General features: G+C 41.3%; 1 long non-coding RNA gene across 3 annotated transcripts in view; it reads right to left on the reverse strand.

Moving 5' to 3' along the window:
• Nucleotides 1–2,709, reverse strand: part of LOC137863764 (uncharacterized) — a 56,402-nt gene extending 53,693 nt beyond the window's left edge. For all 3 annotated transcript variants that reach the window (XR_011101124.1, XR_011101122.1, XR_011101123.1), the window contains exon 1: nt 2,275–2,709. This is a non-coding gene — a long non-coding RNA (uncharacterized lncRNA). The remainder of the gene's footprint in view (nt 1–2,274) is intronic.
• Nucleotides 2,710–13,682: the final 10,973 nt, after the last annotated feature.

Below are 13,682 nucleotides of genomic sequence, written 5' to 3' on the forward strand. Positions count from 1 at the left end.
CCCCAGAGTATTGGGTTTGATGGCAAGGTTTGGGGGCTGTGAGTGGGGGGGTGGGAAACTGCAGTAGCAGCCCCCGTGAGAAAAACCCAGAAGCCTCCCCGTGGCAGATAAGGGACAATTTCATCTGGCCCCAAAGGTGCCCACTGCTGCCCAGAGCCAAGCCATGAGCAACACAATCCGTGCCTCTGTGAGAGCACATCCACGAAAACAAACAAACAAACAAACAAAAACCTGCTGCTCAACAGCAGTTGGGAGAGTGAGAAACCCCCCCGCAGACACCAAAGTCAGTGCAGAAGGAGGGGGAGAAGGCGCTCCAGGCGCTGGAGCCGAAGCCCCCCTGCGGCCGCTGTAGAGGCCGTGGAGCAGGCTGTTCCCCCCGACCGTCCCCCTCCCCGATGTTTGGGAAACTGACCAAACACCACAGCAAATATGCAAATATACCAAAACTTCTAGACTGTTACTTAGATAATGCCTACATCCCCTTTCCCTGCTCATTCAACTTCAAACAGCTCTGTCAAATGCTACATACCACACCTTTAACACCTTCAGTAACCTTTTTAACACTTCTTTCTATCTTTCTTTTTACAGCCTGTACTTTCACCACAGTCTCAGTCAAGGGCCAACTTAATTCCATTCCTTTCTCCCTCCAGGATGCTAAAACAACATATCAGTATACCACATTTCATCCCATTTTCCTTCTTTCCTCCTTCTTCCACTCTGGATATTCCTATTCAAAGTGGCCAGCCTGGCCACACTTAAAACATCTTATCAAAGCCTGTCCCTGCTAGGACTCAGGCCACAACACAGGCAGCCTTCTTTGCCTGCCATTCCTTCATCTCTCTTCCTCTCCTTTTCATCCTGGCCCTGACTCCCCCTGAAGATTTTCTTCCTCTTTCTCCAACCCTCTGCCTCACTACCCACTGCACTGTCAATACCATTAGTTTCTCTCTCTGCTTTTCCTTCTCATCTCCCCTCCAGACACACACCTCCAGAGCCTCCCACAGGAGGGTCCCCCAGTGACTGTTCATTACATCCCCCCACCTTCTGAAGCATTTTCTGCATATCTTGCCAGGCTTTAATCACACAATGAACTTTCAAGAGCCCTTGGGATACCGGGTCCTTGGGACTCATCCTTGAGTACTTCCTCATTCTGACCCCAAGTATCTCATATGATTTCTGTGCTGCACACTATTATTATTTCAGCCAGGATTGGCAGGTGGGTATTTCTGCCCTGCTGGTATTACCCCTGGTCCTGGAGGATGAGCTCTTTCCCATTCTTGTATAGCAGCTCTCCTCCTGATCATTCCCATTTCTTTCCCTGTAAACAACATACTTATAGACATAATTCCCTCCCCCAAGAGTATAAATCAGGTCGTAGGAACTGGTCTAATTGTTCAACTAGGCTGTTGGGGTCCTCGAATAAAGACTTCCTCTCCTTCTTAAAAGTCCTAACCTCTCTGCTGGTAAGGGGGGGGGGAGTAGTTCACCTAAGAGGATACACAGTTAGTGTTAGTACTGTTAATATCAGGGAAGGCAAAATTCTCAATATCTCTTCTACCTTGTTCTAATTCTTGCCAGAGCCTAGAGTACGATCCTTCTTTAGGGACAGTGTTAATTACAGTCCCTGTCTCCCTTCCTGGAGTGACTGCTGCTGCCACCAGTTCAATATTAAGATTATAGGGAACATAACTTGGCTCCTTCTCTGAAAAAGGAATCTTCTTGTTTACACATAAATTTAAAGCCTGAATTTTCATCAGACCCGTATTTTGGCTAAAATACTGCTGTTTCCTTAATTGGTTCTTTTGTCCAGACTGATACACAATATTTAACCTTTTTAAATTATTTTTCTTTTACAATCCCTCTAATTTTGGGATTATGTTTCCAATTTCTTATCATACTTCAGGAAGAACTATTAGTAGGCACTCCCCCAGGGATATCTCCCTGTCCCCTGGAACTCATATTTCCCATTTTTTCCTAACCCTCGCCAGTATGTGCTACAGAAATCTCCCTTCTGCAGTGTACCACACACCAACATACTGAAAAAAACGGTGGTGTACCGCCAAGCACTTCCCCATGCCAGCGTTACAACTTCCAAGCACTTCCCTGTGCAAGGATTACCGTACACCAGATTCCCCTGGTGTAGTGCCAGCACTTCCCCGTGCAAGGGCTTACCACACACCAGATCACCCGACCCCCAAGGCAATACTTAATATTTCTTACCTTGGTCTGTGCACAGAGTTACCGGATCGATTCTTAAAAACCCGGAGTGCCTACCTTCTTCCTTTCCCCACTACTTCACGGATCCTGCCTCTTTAACCAGTCTTGGGCCCTCTGTCAGCTTTCCGCAGAACTGCCACCGTCGATGCACAGGACTGCTGATATCAGCGAGGCATGCCTTCCTGCTGCTGCGGCGGTGGGGCTCCCCAGTAGGTGACTGGATCCCGGACGAGCCCCCAAATTGTGAGAAACACTCCGTAGCCAATAACTTAGGCTCAGGCAAGGATCTCAGTGAAGTAGTAATTTATTCGCGATTGCAATGGCGGGCGCCCCACAAGCAGGAGAGAGCGCATCTACTAGTTCCAAAACACAGTTTATATACCTTTTGATGGCAGGACCCTCCCCTGTTTCCCCACTGAGTGGGTAATCCAGGTTCACAATCCATCTGATGCTTCACAAACAATGCATGGCCTTCAGTTGCTGGCCTGTTAAATTTCAAATTTCTTTTGACGTTTTTACTGCTTGAAGTGGTAACTTCACTTATCTGACTTGACACCGTGATTTTCACCTAATTGTCCTAAGGAGTCTGGTTGTCTGCATTTTACTAGGTCACCTGCTAAACTTTCTTAGCACTGTAAGCATATCTCAGTACCACATTCCCTCCTTCTAAACAATGTAACTCTGCAAAAACAACATCCCTATTCCCACACTGAGACACACATAACAAGGCTACCACAAAACCCAGCTTTGGTGCTGCTCACATCAAAGAAAGCTAGCAAAGAGAGAATTTTGTTCACAAAGCATAGAGAAAATGGAGCTTCTGCTCATTCTTGGAAGGTGCAAAACAAGTGATGCATGTTTGCTCGGTTATGTGCATCAGACAGAATAAAAATCATATGCACACTAAATGGTTCATCACACTACATTTAATAATTTTAAGTGTTCATGTCCCTAGCGTGCATGTTTCTAGAGAAACAGCAGCTGTTTGACCGCAATTAAACACAGGACTTTCAACAAACTGAAGAATGAGAAGTGCAAGGGCAAACAGAACAGATTTTCTGCAGGTCATTAGCAAGATCAAACACAGAACCTTCAGCATTTACACACTTCGGGTTTGCAATGAAAAATAACAAATTACAGCAAATGGCAGCATTATCATCGTTAAGGTCAGTTGGTGGAAAAGAAATCCTCACAGAAACCCAGGTAAGTGCTACACGGACCAGATTAATATAGTTGCAGTAAGACAGGTGCTTACTGCTCCTCCACCACCTTTCCACCCTTCTCACCCACACTACTGCACGGGGCAGGCAAGTCTCCCAGCCTTGCTGCAGGGAATTCCTAGCAGACCCTAAGTGATAGGTAACAGCAGACCACAGCCTGCACTTCCAGGTGACCCATGGCCACCCAAATCAGATTTGAAGCTTTGCTTCTCTCTTTCAGACTCTCCAAGTCAAGCTACATAGGACTTGACAGTGACTCACTCAAATGAAGTGAGGACACAGGCCCTGAATTCACACAGTGTGACCTTCTGGAACTTGAAGCAGAGCAGTTCCTTGACAGCAGCCACCGTGACCACCAGAGGCAGGTCCCAGGTCCAGCCAAGAAGTCAGCCAAACGAGGTCAAGACCAGCAAGGCAGGGGTCTACCTACTGCACGGCTCAGGCAAGGGCCAAAGGAGAGGTGTTTGAGCTTACAAAGACCTCATGGACCAAGGGGCAGGGGCTCTGGGTGGATGAGGTTTCTCTCAGTTCTTCTGAGCAGTCAGGGGATCAGACTTCAGCTTCAGCAGCCAAACCCCCGGGTAGGCTGGGACGTGCAAACCCTATTGATATACTAGGGCCCTTACAGATCCCACCCTTGCAGAAAGAATTTCTCAACCACTCGAATCCACATAGAGCTGGCAGCTTAGTGCCTACTTTCCCTTCCACTGCACTTTGACTCAGTAACAGCCCCCCCGGCCCCACAGATTAGCCCATGTTTAGCATTCAGTGCATCATTTGGCCGTCACCAAGGCTCATGCTTCTTGAGAGGGAAAGAATTCCCATTTTCATTTCATCAGCCTCACAAAATTGTAGGGGTCAGTAAAGCGTGCAAAGCTTTGACCTCTGGGTAGGTACACAGCGCCATGGCAGTGCTCAGAGCAGTGGTACCCACCACAGGGAACCTCAGGAACTTCCTTGCAGCTGCTTCTCATTCTGCAGCCTCAGTGACCCTACCACACCTTTGCATTCTGCAAGTGTCTTGGCACACCTATACCCAAAGCGTTCTCATTCTATATTCTTCATCTTTCCAAAGAACAAATATCCTCCTGATACATTTTTCGTTTATTCAACTCATTAATCTTCCTACTTGTCAAGAGCACTCAGAACTGAGCCAAAAACATCCATCCTTTTGTCATGAACCACCTCCTGGGATCAGCATAAACACCCATTCGTAGCAAATCGGTGTTTGCAGAGAGCTGACCTGTGCCCTTACAACTCACCTGATACTTCCAACCTTTCTCTCACATGCACAACAGGGAATTTGGCATAAGGGATGCCCTCTGTATATCCAATGCATTCGGGGAAAAAGTAGGTTATTTTCCCTTCTCCATTCATATCCTTCTGTTCTTTGAAATTTATAGAGGCAGTTAATCTTTCTTCAGTGGGAATTGTAGCCATGTCTTATTTTTATGCTATCGATCACTACAATGTCTGTGTGGAACAGTAATGTAATGTAATTCAGTCATGAAAACTACAAAGTCTGCCACAGACCGGGAAGCCTCTAAATGTTTGGAGAAGAACACAGTCCCACAAAAAATAAAAAGAAAATATGTTAAAAAAAAAAAAAAAAAAAAAAGAGAGAGAACTGAGGGAAGAATACTAAGGATTTTCAAATATCCATTCCAATTGCTTCCCAAAAACCTTGCAGAAGGCCAGGAGAGATTGAAGCAATAAATAACATGCAGGAAAAGCCTTGCTAACAAAACTGTCTCCTTACTGAGACATGTGACAGGAATCTGGGATCCAGGTGACAGAAGCTATGTCCTCACTAATGATCTCCCACATGGTTTTAAACAACTCTCTTTACCTCAATTCTTCTTCCCATCTTTGCCTGCTCTTTTATTTCAAAATTAAAGCTTTCTTAAAAAGCTTTGGGAGACAAGACTCATTCATTCCTGTTCATGTATTGCAGACTCAGTGGTAGCCCCAACAAGTTACCAGGACATATTTATTTTTTATATGGCACCTAAGGCATCTCTACTTGTGATAACACATCCAACCTGGGAAAGCAGCCACAGCAGCATGGGAGCCTGTGTAACTGTGGTTTAATATTAGATTCAATACACTTGTTGTCAATAAAAAAATAAAAAAAAATAAAAAAATAAAAACTACTATAAAAACATAGTGAATAGGGCTTTTTTGAGGATTTTTTTCCCCACTTCCTTCCTGGGTTCAAGAATAGCCTAAAAATATTCTTCAAAATTGTTTCAAGACTGATTAAACCTGACAAGAGATTTGAAGCAAAGGAAATCCTCCTAAACTCTTGGAGTTTATCAAAGTCCATGTACATTGAATTTGAAATCAATAATCCTGCATGATCTACAGCATAACTGCCTGCTTCCTCTCTCACAGCAACAAAATCACATTTGGGAGGATGCTGTCTAGATCTATCTAGCATAAACAATAATAGCAGAGCCATTAGGCATCTCCAGCTTTAGTATATGCTTGCAAGCAGTACATACCAAAACTATAAGCAACTAATACTGAATAGCCACTGGTGCAGCTAAAACTGGGTGTTCCACTTCAGACCAAATTATCCCCAACCAGTAGTCTAGAGAAGAGCCTATATAACTTTAACTATGGCTATAAAGCCATTATTCTGCCTTCTTTAGTCTTGAAAATTTGCTATCTTTCCCACCACTCCAGACCAGAAGAGTGACAACTAAGAATCTCATGCCCAGCCCTAATTTATACAAAATGAACCTTGAGGTTTCCCGTCAGAAGACATCAATCAGGTTAAACATCTACAGACTGAGTTACTTCTGTTAAGTCAAGGTGTGAAACTACTCTTCCTCTTCTTGCTTAAGTGTTCCCACTGAATTACCCAGTCCAGCATGACAAAGTCCATAGGACAATAGCAAGTTTAAGTTTTGATGGCATTAGTGCTTAATCATGGCAGCTGATAAAATCTACAGCTCCCTAAAGTGCTATAGAGTTTATTATTGGTAGCAAAAATAACTTGCTAGAGGTGAGTTGAGCTTGCCTGAGCGCCTCAGTTCATGCATCAGACACTAAAACCCTTGGAACAAAAAAGCACTCTTCATAAACACTGAATAGACAAGCAGAGACACCAGACAATGCCCCTTACAGCTCCTTAGTGCAGTATCAGTGTAAGTGATAAACTTGTATTTAGTCTCCTAAATAAACCATTTCCAGACACACATTCATCATGAGATATGAAACTTAATTTATTTTCCATTTGTTACTATAGTAAGGAAAGGAAGATGTTGTTTAAATCCATATTGTTGCAACAGTAACCTTAAATACTTTTTTTTTTTTTTTTTCATTTTAGACTTCTTATTTGACTAACTTGCTTCTAGCAGCTTCTGATTAAAGCTTTTTGTCAGTTTTTGTGAGAGCAATAATGAAGGCTATGAAAGCCCTATCAGCTGAAATTTGCATCCACATGTGGACATATTCAACTTCCAGCCTCAGGAATCAGTGATGACAGATACTAAAGTTTACCTGATTAGGAAAATATAATTAAGCAGATGAATGCAAACTTGTCCTAAAATGTTCCTCAACTAAACTGATTTTAATTGGGATCAATTCAGGATTAAGATAGAAAGTGGCAATGTAGAGATGGACATTAGGTCAAAGGTAATGATGTTTTCTATCTGGCTACAAAGCCATTTAACAACATATTTGCATTGTTATCAGCAAAATGACCTACCATTTATTTGTCATTTGTTTCACCAGGTCATAAAAGAAATGGTTGTATTAACTGTGATGCATATAATTTAGTAGAAGCCCTTGTATGTTTCTCTCTCAATAACTCATGTTTGAATTTATGGTAGGCATAAAATTCCTGTGGTAAGTGCCTGTAAGAGAAATAATACATCTTGCATGACGGTTATTGACAGCAAAAAGAACTCAACTTGCAGCAAGGCCTAGTTAATTGGTACCTTTGATCTCAAAGAAGAGATTGAATAAATATTTTTGAATCAGGGGGTTTGGACCTGATGATCTTTCCGGGTCCCTTCTGTGAGAAACACTCCGTAGCCAATAACTTAGGCTCAGGCAAGGATCTCAGTGAAGTAGTAATTTATTCGCGATTGCAATGGCGGGCGCCCCACAAGCAGGAGAGAGCGCATCTACTAGTTCCAAAACACAGTTTATATACCTTTTGATGGCAGGACCCTCCCCTGTTTCCCCACTGAGTGGGTAATCCAGGTTCACAATCTATCTGATGCTTCACAAACAATGCATGGCCTTCAGTTGCCGGCCTGTTAGATTTCAAATTTCTTTTGACATTTTTACTGTTTGAAGTGGTAATGTTTCTTCACTTATCTGACTTGACTTGACACCGTGATTTTCACCTAATTGTCCTAAGGAGTCTGGTTGTCTGCATTTCACTAGGTCGCCTGCTAAACTTTCTTATCACTGTAAGCATATCTCAGTACCACATTCCCTCCTTCTAAACAATGTAACTCTGCAAAAACAACATTTCTATTCCCACACTTCCAACCCCTACAGTTCTGTGATTTCTCTTTGTTTGAAGTACATGGTGAAATTCACAGTGGTCTCATTTGGACTTTATCATAAGATTTTTATAAGAGATTACTTCAATCTTAATTGGCAGATTGGACTGGGCCTTGAGAAGAGATTAATTTACAAAGTACCGTCTTTAGTCTTTAAGAGAATGGGGTCATTCTGTTATAAATGAAGTCTCAACTCAATCTGAATTTTGTAATATTTATAGTTATAAAAGGTATAAAAGCTATTAAAGCTATAAAAGGTATAAAAGGCAAGTAAACAGCGCTGGGTGTGTGGGGAGTCTACGCTCCACCAACACGCACACACGAACATCAAACATTCTAAATATATAGAACATTGCTTTTACATAATAAACGTGAGTATGTCTATACATACGTACAATCAGGAAAGTTAACAAACAATCCTTTAAGTTCCATGACTTAGAAGTCTCCATTTTCCATTCCTTTTGAACAATATGTCTCGCTTTAAGTTGTCAAGCAACTCGGTCTTCAGGCCTTACATACCCCATTCTTCCCAGATAGAAGAAAAGCATTCCCATCTCCTTGTCAAGGCATATAGGCCTGGGTCAAAAGGCATGTTCAGGTCAACAGGGGGCATAACAGCAAAGGCCTTCGATGGCTGTAGCAGCAGAGGGGTCCACGGCGTAGCAGTCGGATCAGTAAAGGAGCCCGCAGTTCCCTCACTGTCTGGCAAACCACACGTTTCTGACTGTGGCTCCACATGGCTCTTTAAGGCCTCAGAGACTGCTCACCAGGTGCCGGAGCAATCCCACTGCAACCTTGTTGTTTTTAGTTGCAGAGTCCCAAAACTTGACTTCAAGTTCGTCCCAATATTTCAGGATCGTATACTGTCTGATTGTTAAGAAGGAGAATAAACTGTAAGGTTACCAGGACAGTCTTTGTTTCTAAGGATGTATGATTCCCCATAATGTGCAACTGCTTACCAGCGAGGGGCAGTTGTGTGCGCTGGTCCTCTTCTCTCAGCTCGAGCTTCTTTCCAGCTCCAGTGTGCCCATTTCCAGTGACTTTCTGTACAAGCTTCTCTGGGCATTTGCTGAGTCTGATGACCTCATGAAGATAGGTTCGGCTTATGTGCCTGTTCCAGTCATGGTCTCCATTCTGCCAGCCTGTTCCTTTTCTTTCCTTCTTTCTGCTTCTTTATTGATGACATAACTTCATCATGATGACATAACTTCATCACATCGCCTTTGTTTTTTGTTTTTTTTGAGGGCAGGCTCCCCTCTTATACCCTTCTCCCCAAAGCAGTTCTTTTCAAAACAACTTTTCATTGATCAAACAACTTTGAGTATAACAACAACAGCAAACACCCAGAAACTTTTCCATGCCTTAATGGCTGGAGAACAAGGAACCAGAGACTGCATGGAGTCTCCTGAATCACTTCTTTGTTCCCTCTAAACTCTTTTACATTCCTGATGGCCTCATCGTTAAGAGTCTAATGTTATCTCAACCATGGGGCTTTCCAACCCCCATGGCCACATTCCCAAATCTCCCCCTTCTTTATTAATATTAACCATTTTCTCAACACGAATTACCACTCCATATATAACAATTCCAAAATCAAATCTCAGCTCGTACAGAGTATGGGTTGAAGGTAGCCTCTTTTGTACATCTGCGTACTGAAATATGAAGCTATAGCAAAAATAATTTAGTGATGAGAGTAGGGCAAAGAAACCTGTAAGAAAAAACAAAAAAACCACTGCTGTGACTCAGACTAACAATGTGGGGGGGGAGGGGGGAGAATATTTTCCTCCACTGAATTTCTTTAGCTCTTTTTACTTATAAATAAAAACACACACAAACACAAACCTGAATGACAAAATCATAGCCATCTCCCACCTGCATGCATACATACATTTATTCAACTCCATAAAGACAGAGAAGACACCCACCACAAATAGTTAAACACATACAAAAGTATTAGCAGAATCTGGACTTGGGATTCATTTTAAGTGTATCGATATTTTATTGTAGTAAAACTCAGTGTTGATTTTATCAGGGACAGCACACACCTGAAAAAGCCTCAAAGACAGTGACAAACCTCAGCATGCTACAACAGACATAAGGGAGGACAGCAGAGCACAGAGCTGAATATAAGAACAAAGGGAGCCCAAAGAGATGCCCAAGACCTTGCTACTGTTCTCAGTGCTCAGCTATGAGAAGAGCCAAACTACTCCAGTCAGCAACTCTTCGGATAATATAGGTATAAAACAGTTCTTTGAGGTCCATGAACCATCCAAGCAAGGGGACTTGCTTCTGCTGTAATTGTTCCTATGCCATGAAGGGATGGGGTGGGATTGACAGACCCAATTGACAAAGCTGTAACAATTTTTAAAAAAAAAAAAAAAAAGCCTTAGAAGAGTGTGTGGACTCTACACCTTTCCTCATCTACTTGTGCACAAGAAAAAAACGGAAGTGTGAAATAGTCAGAGAAGTTGGATATCCTACTTAACAGAGCAAATCCCATATAGTGATCTCAAATATCATCCTGGATAAGGGGCATACAGGACAACGACTCAGTCTCCTTCCCACCACATAGCCCCTTGAGGTTGTTTGTGTTCTTCCCTTGCTATGGGACATGGGGTTCACACACCTCAGGGGGGAGAGGGTAGATGACATCTCACACAGAGAATTTTAAAACTGGCAAGAGAAGATGCAAAATCTTGACCTAATAAAGACTCTCCCTCTGAACTGAGTCTCACAGTCACTCAGGTGGATGTTAAAGACCACACAGTGTGTGTCTGAAAAAAGGACAAAATTAAAAATAACAACATGATGTTTCTGCCTAAGACCAGAAGAATATGTGGTTCTGAGTACAGAAAGGGCTCAGTTGTTGAGGACACATATTATTACATTGCTATAATATGCATTACAGTATAGTGCCTGCTATGCAAGGGTGAATGATATCTGATCTGGCATAAAATTAAGAGAGCAGAAGATACAAAACTTGAGCCTGCGCAAAGCTGATCACTCTCAGATAACCCACCAAAACACCTGGAACACCTCTGAAGTGGCCAAGCCACTGTAGATTAATGTTGCACACCACAAATCCATGGAGCTTCTCAAAGGCTTCTCAGAAGTGGAATTTACTGTCTTATAAACTGTGCCATATTAAATACTTATATAATGCCTTTGGTACCAAAGATTTATCATTAATTGGTTAACTCTAGAAGAACTTGGATTAATATTTAAATTGAGAGCAGTAATAACCACCCCAGGCCATTTCTGTCCATAAGATGGTAGCCCCATATTACTCACATCTTCAGGACAATCACACTGAGTCACCCCTTCCTCTTCTTTATGATCTATGCTGCCAGAGCTCTTCCACTTTTAACTTATGGCCAACAAACATGCTGATTTTCAAGAGTTCCCTCACTACACATATAATTTTGATAGTCTCTTGTGCAAATTAAAAGAAAAAAAAAAAGCTTTGCAAAAGGACTAAGTCACTTCTAGTGGGAATACATCAGAAATCTAAGCAACTACTCATGGCACTTTTGTCTTCTATGTTTTGTTCATGTGAATAAGAATTAGCTCAATCAGATGCTTGCAAATAAGTGATAAAATCGCATGTAATATCAACAAATCAAATCAGCAGGTTTTATTCACAAGAACATTCTCAAATACTTCATTATTGCATTCATTCAACTCCAATCAGAGCTCCTTTAGCTCTACTTCTTTCTTGCAGCAACCTCTCCTCCTCTTGGCAGCTTTTACCAGATTTCTTGAAGTTTCACTCCTGCTGCAAGTCTGCTATGTTTTGTATTAAATCTGGTTTTGTGTTAATCGCACACTTAACGTATCAACAGAGTAACAGCTAGAGGAAGTTAAACTGCATTTCTCTTTTTCTAATAATCTTCACTGCAAAGCACCACCAAGGAGTAGGGAGAATTCACATCTTGAAACCATCAAAGAACAAAAGAGTGCAAATATGAATCCAATAAGAATTTCCAATAACATTCCATTACACCTTGAGATTCAAGTCTATGTTAAGCACTCCTGACCTTTTGTAGCAGAAAAGTGAAAGTTCTGTAGCCCACTTTTAATTTTTCTTTTTCCTAGTATCATATTTGTTCAAACAAACCTAGCTTCAGAAAAGGGGTGGGGAGGTGGAACTGTACAAAGCATTACCAAGACAGAACAGCAATGCCTTCTTCTCTGTATGAATCATCTAACAAAATAAAAGCAAGGACACTGATTAGGCTTTAAGTGATGGGAAGCAGGATGAATTTCTGCAGGCTAAAGCTAATGAGGCCTATTAGAATTAGAAATTAGAATTTCACAATAGACCTATTCTTTCCTGAGCACCAGTATTACAGGTCAGGTGCTCAGTGTGGGAGTTGCTAACTTTCTTGCACAAAAAAATTCAATGAAAAAGCATAAGGTAGTGACTATGTAATGCTGCAGTGCAGTACAGGCAATGCCCCAAAATTCACTTCCTTGTATTTGTGGGATAAAAATCTCATTTCTGTCCCTGCCCCTTGAATAAGGAGAGATGACTTTCTGGCTTCTTTGTTCCCAGAAGAGAAGCTCATGCTCTGCTCCCCCAACCTCTTCTTTTACCACTTTGTTTTAGGATTTAACTATTGTCTCATCTTAAGTCTTCAGCAGTAACCTAAAGGCTGTTATTGCTTTAGCTTTTTACATCCCTATGGCTCAAGGGTGTTTTCAGTTTTGTTTCTTTAAAAGAGAGAAAAAAATGAGAAAATTTCTTCCAAGCTACAGCATTTCCATATCATATCAACATTTTCTACGGGAGCATAATCCAAAAAAGAGTATAAAGATAAGATAACATAGAAAGGAATGAGAAAAAAATCTCCGTTTTTACTACAGACCCTTAATGCACTGATGGAGTATTTGCAATCAGGATCTTGCTCACAGCTAATTTGTAGTACCAATACATTGGAAGACCACAGGAATAGTGAATTAGATGCTAGCAAGATGCTATACCTCAAATGACATAACTTGTCAGAATCTCCTGAGTACCTTTTATTCTTTAAAAGGCAAAATCTTTTATAAAGATTTTGTTTGTAGTTTAAAGTTCAGAAACACTGGAAATTAATGATTTGTAACCAAAATGAAATCAATGTCTCCTATTGATTTTGTTTTAGTTACTTGGAAGCAATATTGATTCCCAAGAGATGCATCTAAACACCTAGTCTGAAGCCTAAAGAATTTCCATATCATTGATTAATAGATGCTATCTATCACATTCAGTTTTAATGAGTCATTTTCTCTTCAATGAGGTACTCTATTCTATTGAAAGGTCAAATGTAGGTTCCATACAAGAAAGGAACATTAACACACAACTTCAAGGCATCTGATTTCTTAGCAGCTTTAATTAAATGATGAACATTTGTCTTCCTTCTTGTTCCTCAAAAGGTATTTTATTAACATGACTTTTACTTTTTTTTTTTTTTTTCTTTTTTAATAGTCAGCTTTGCTGACATTTGACCTATGCTTTGGTTGGATATTCTTTAAAACTGAAAATGTTTTTGCCCTGTGGTTTTATAGGGCACAATGGAAACCTGATTCACGATCAGGTCAGTGCATTACAGATAATAATGATCCTCATTAAAGAAATCTCCATTACTCTGAGCCACCTGAGGCAAAACCCATTATCTGTGCAACACTCAAACAAAACCAGCAAAATTAAAACCGACAGTCAACACAAAGCCATTCATAAAGC

This window comes from Anas acuta, chromosome 13 (assembly GCF_963932015.1).
Source record: "Anas acuta chromosome 13, bAnaAcu1.1, whole genome shotgun sequence".
NCBI classification, from domain to species: domain Eukaryota; kingdom Metazoa; phylum Chordata; class Aves; order Anseriformes; family Anatidae; genus Anas; species Anas acuta.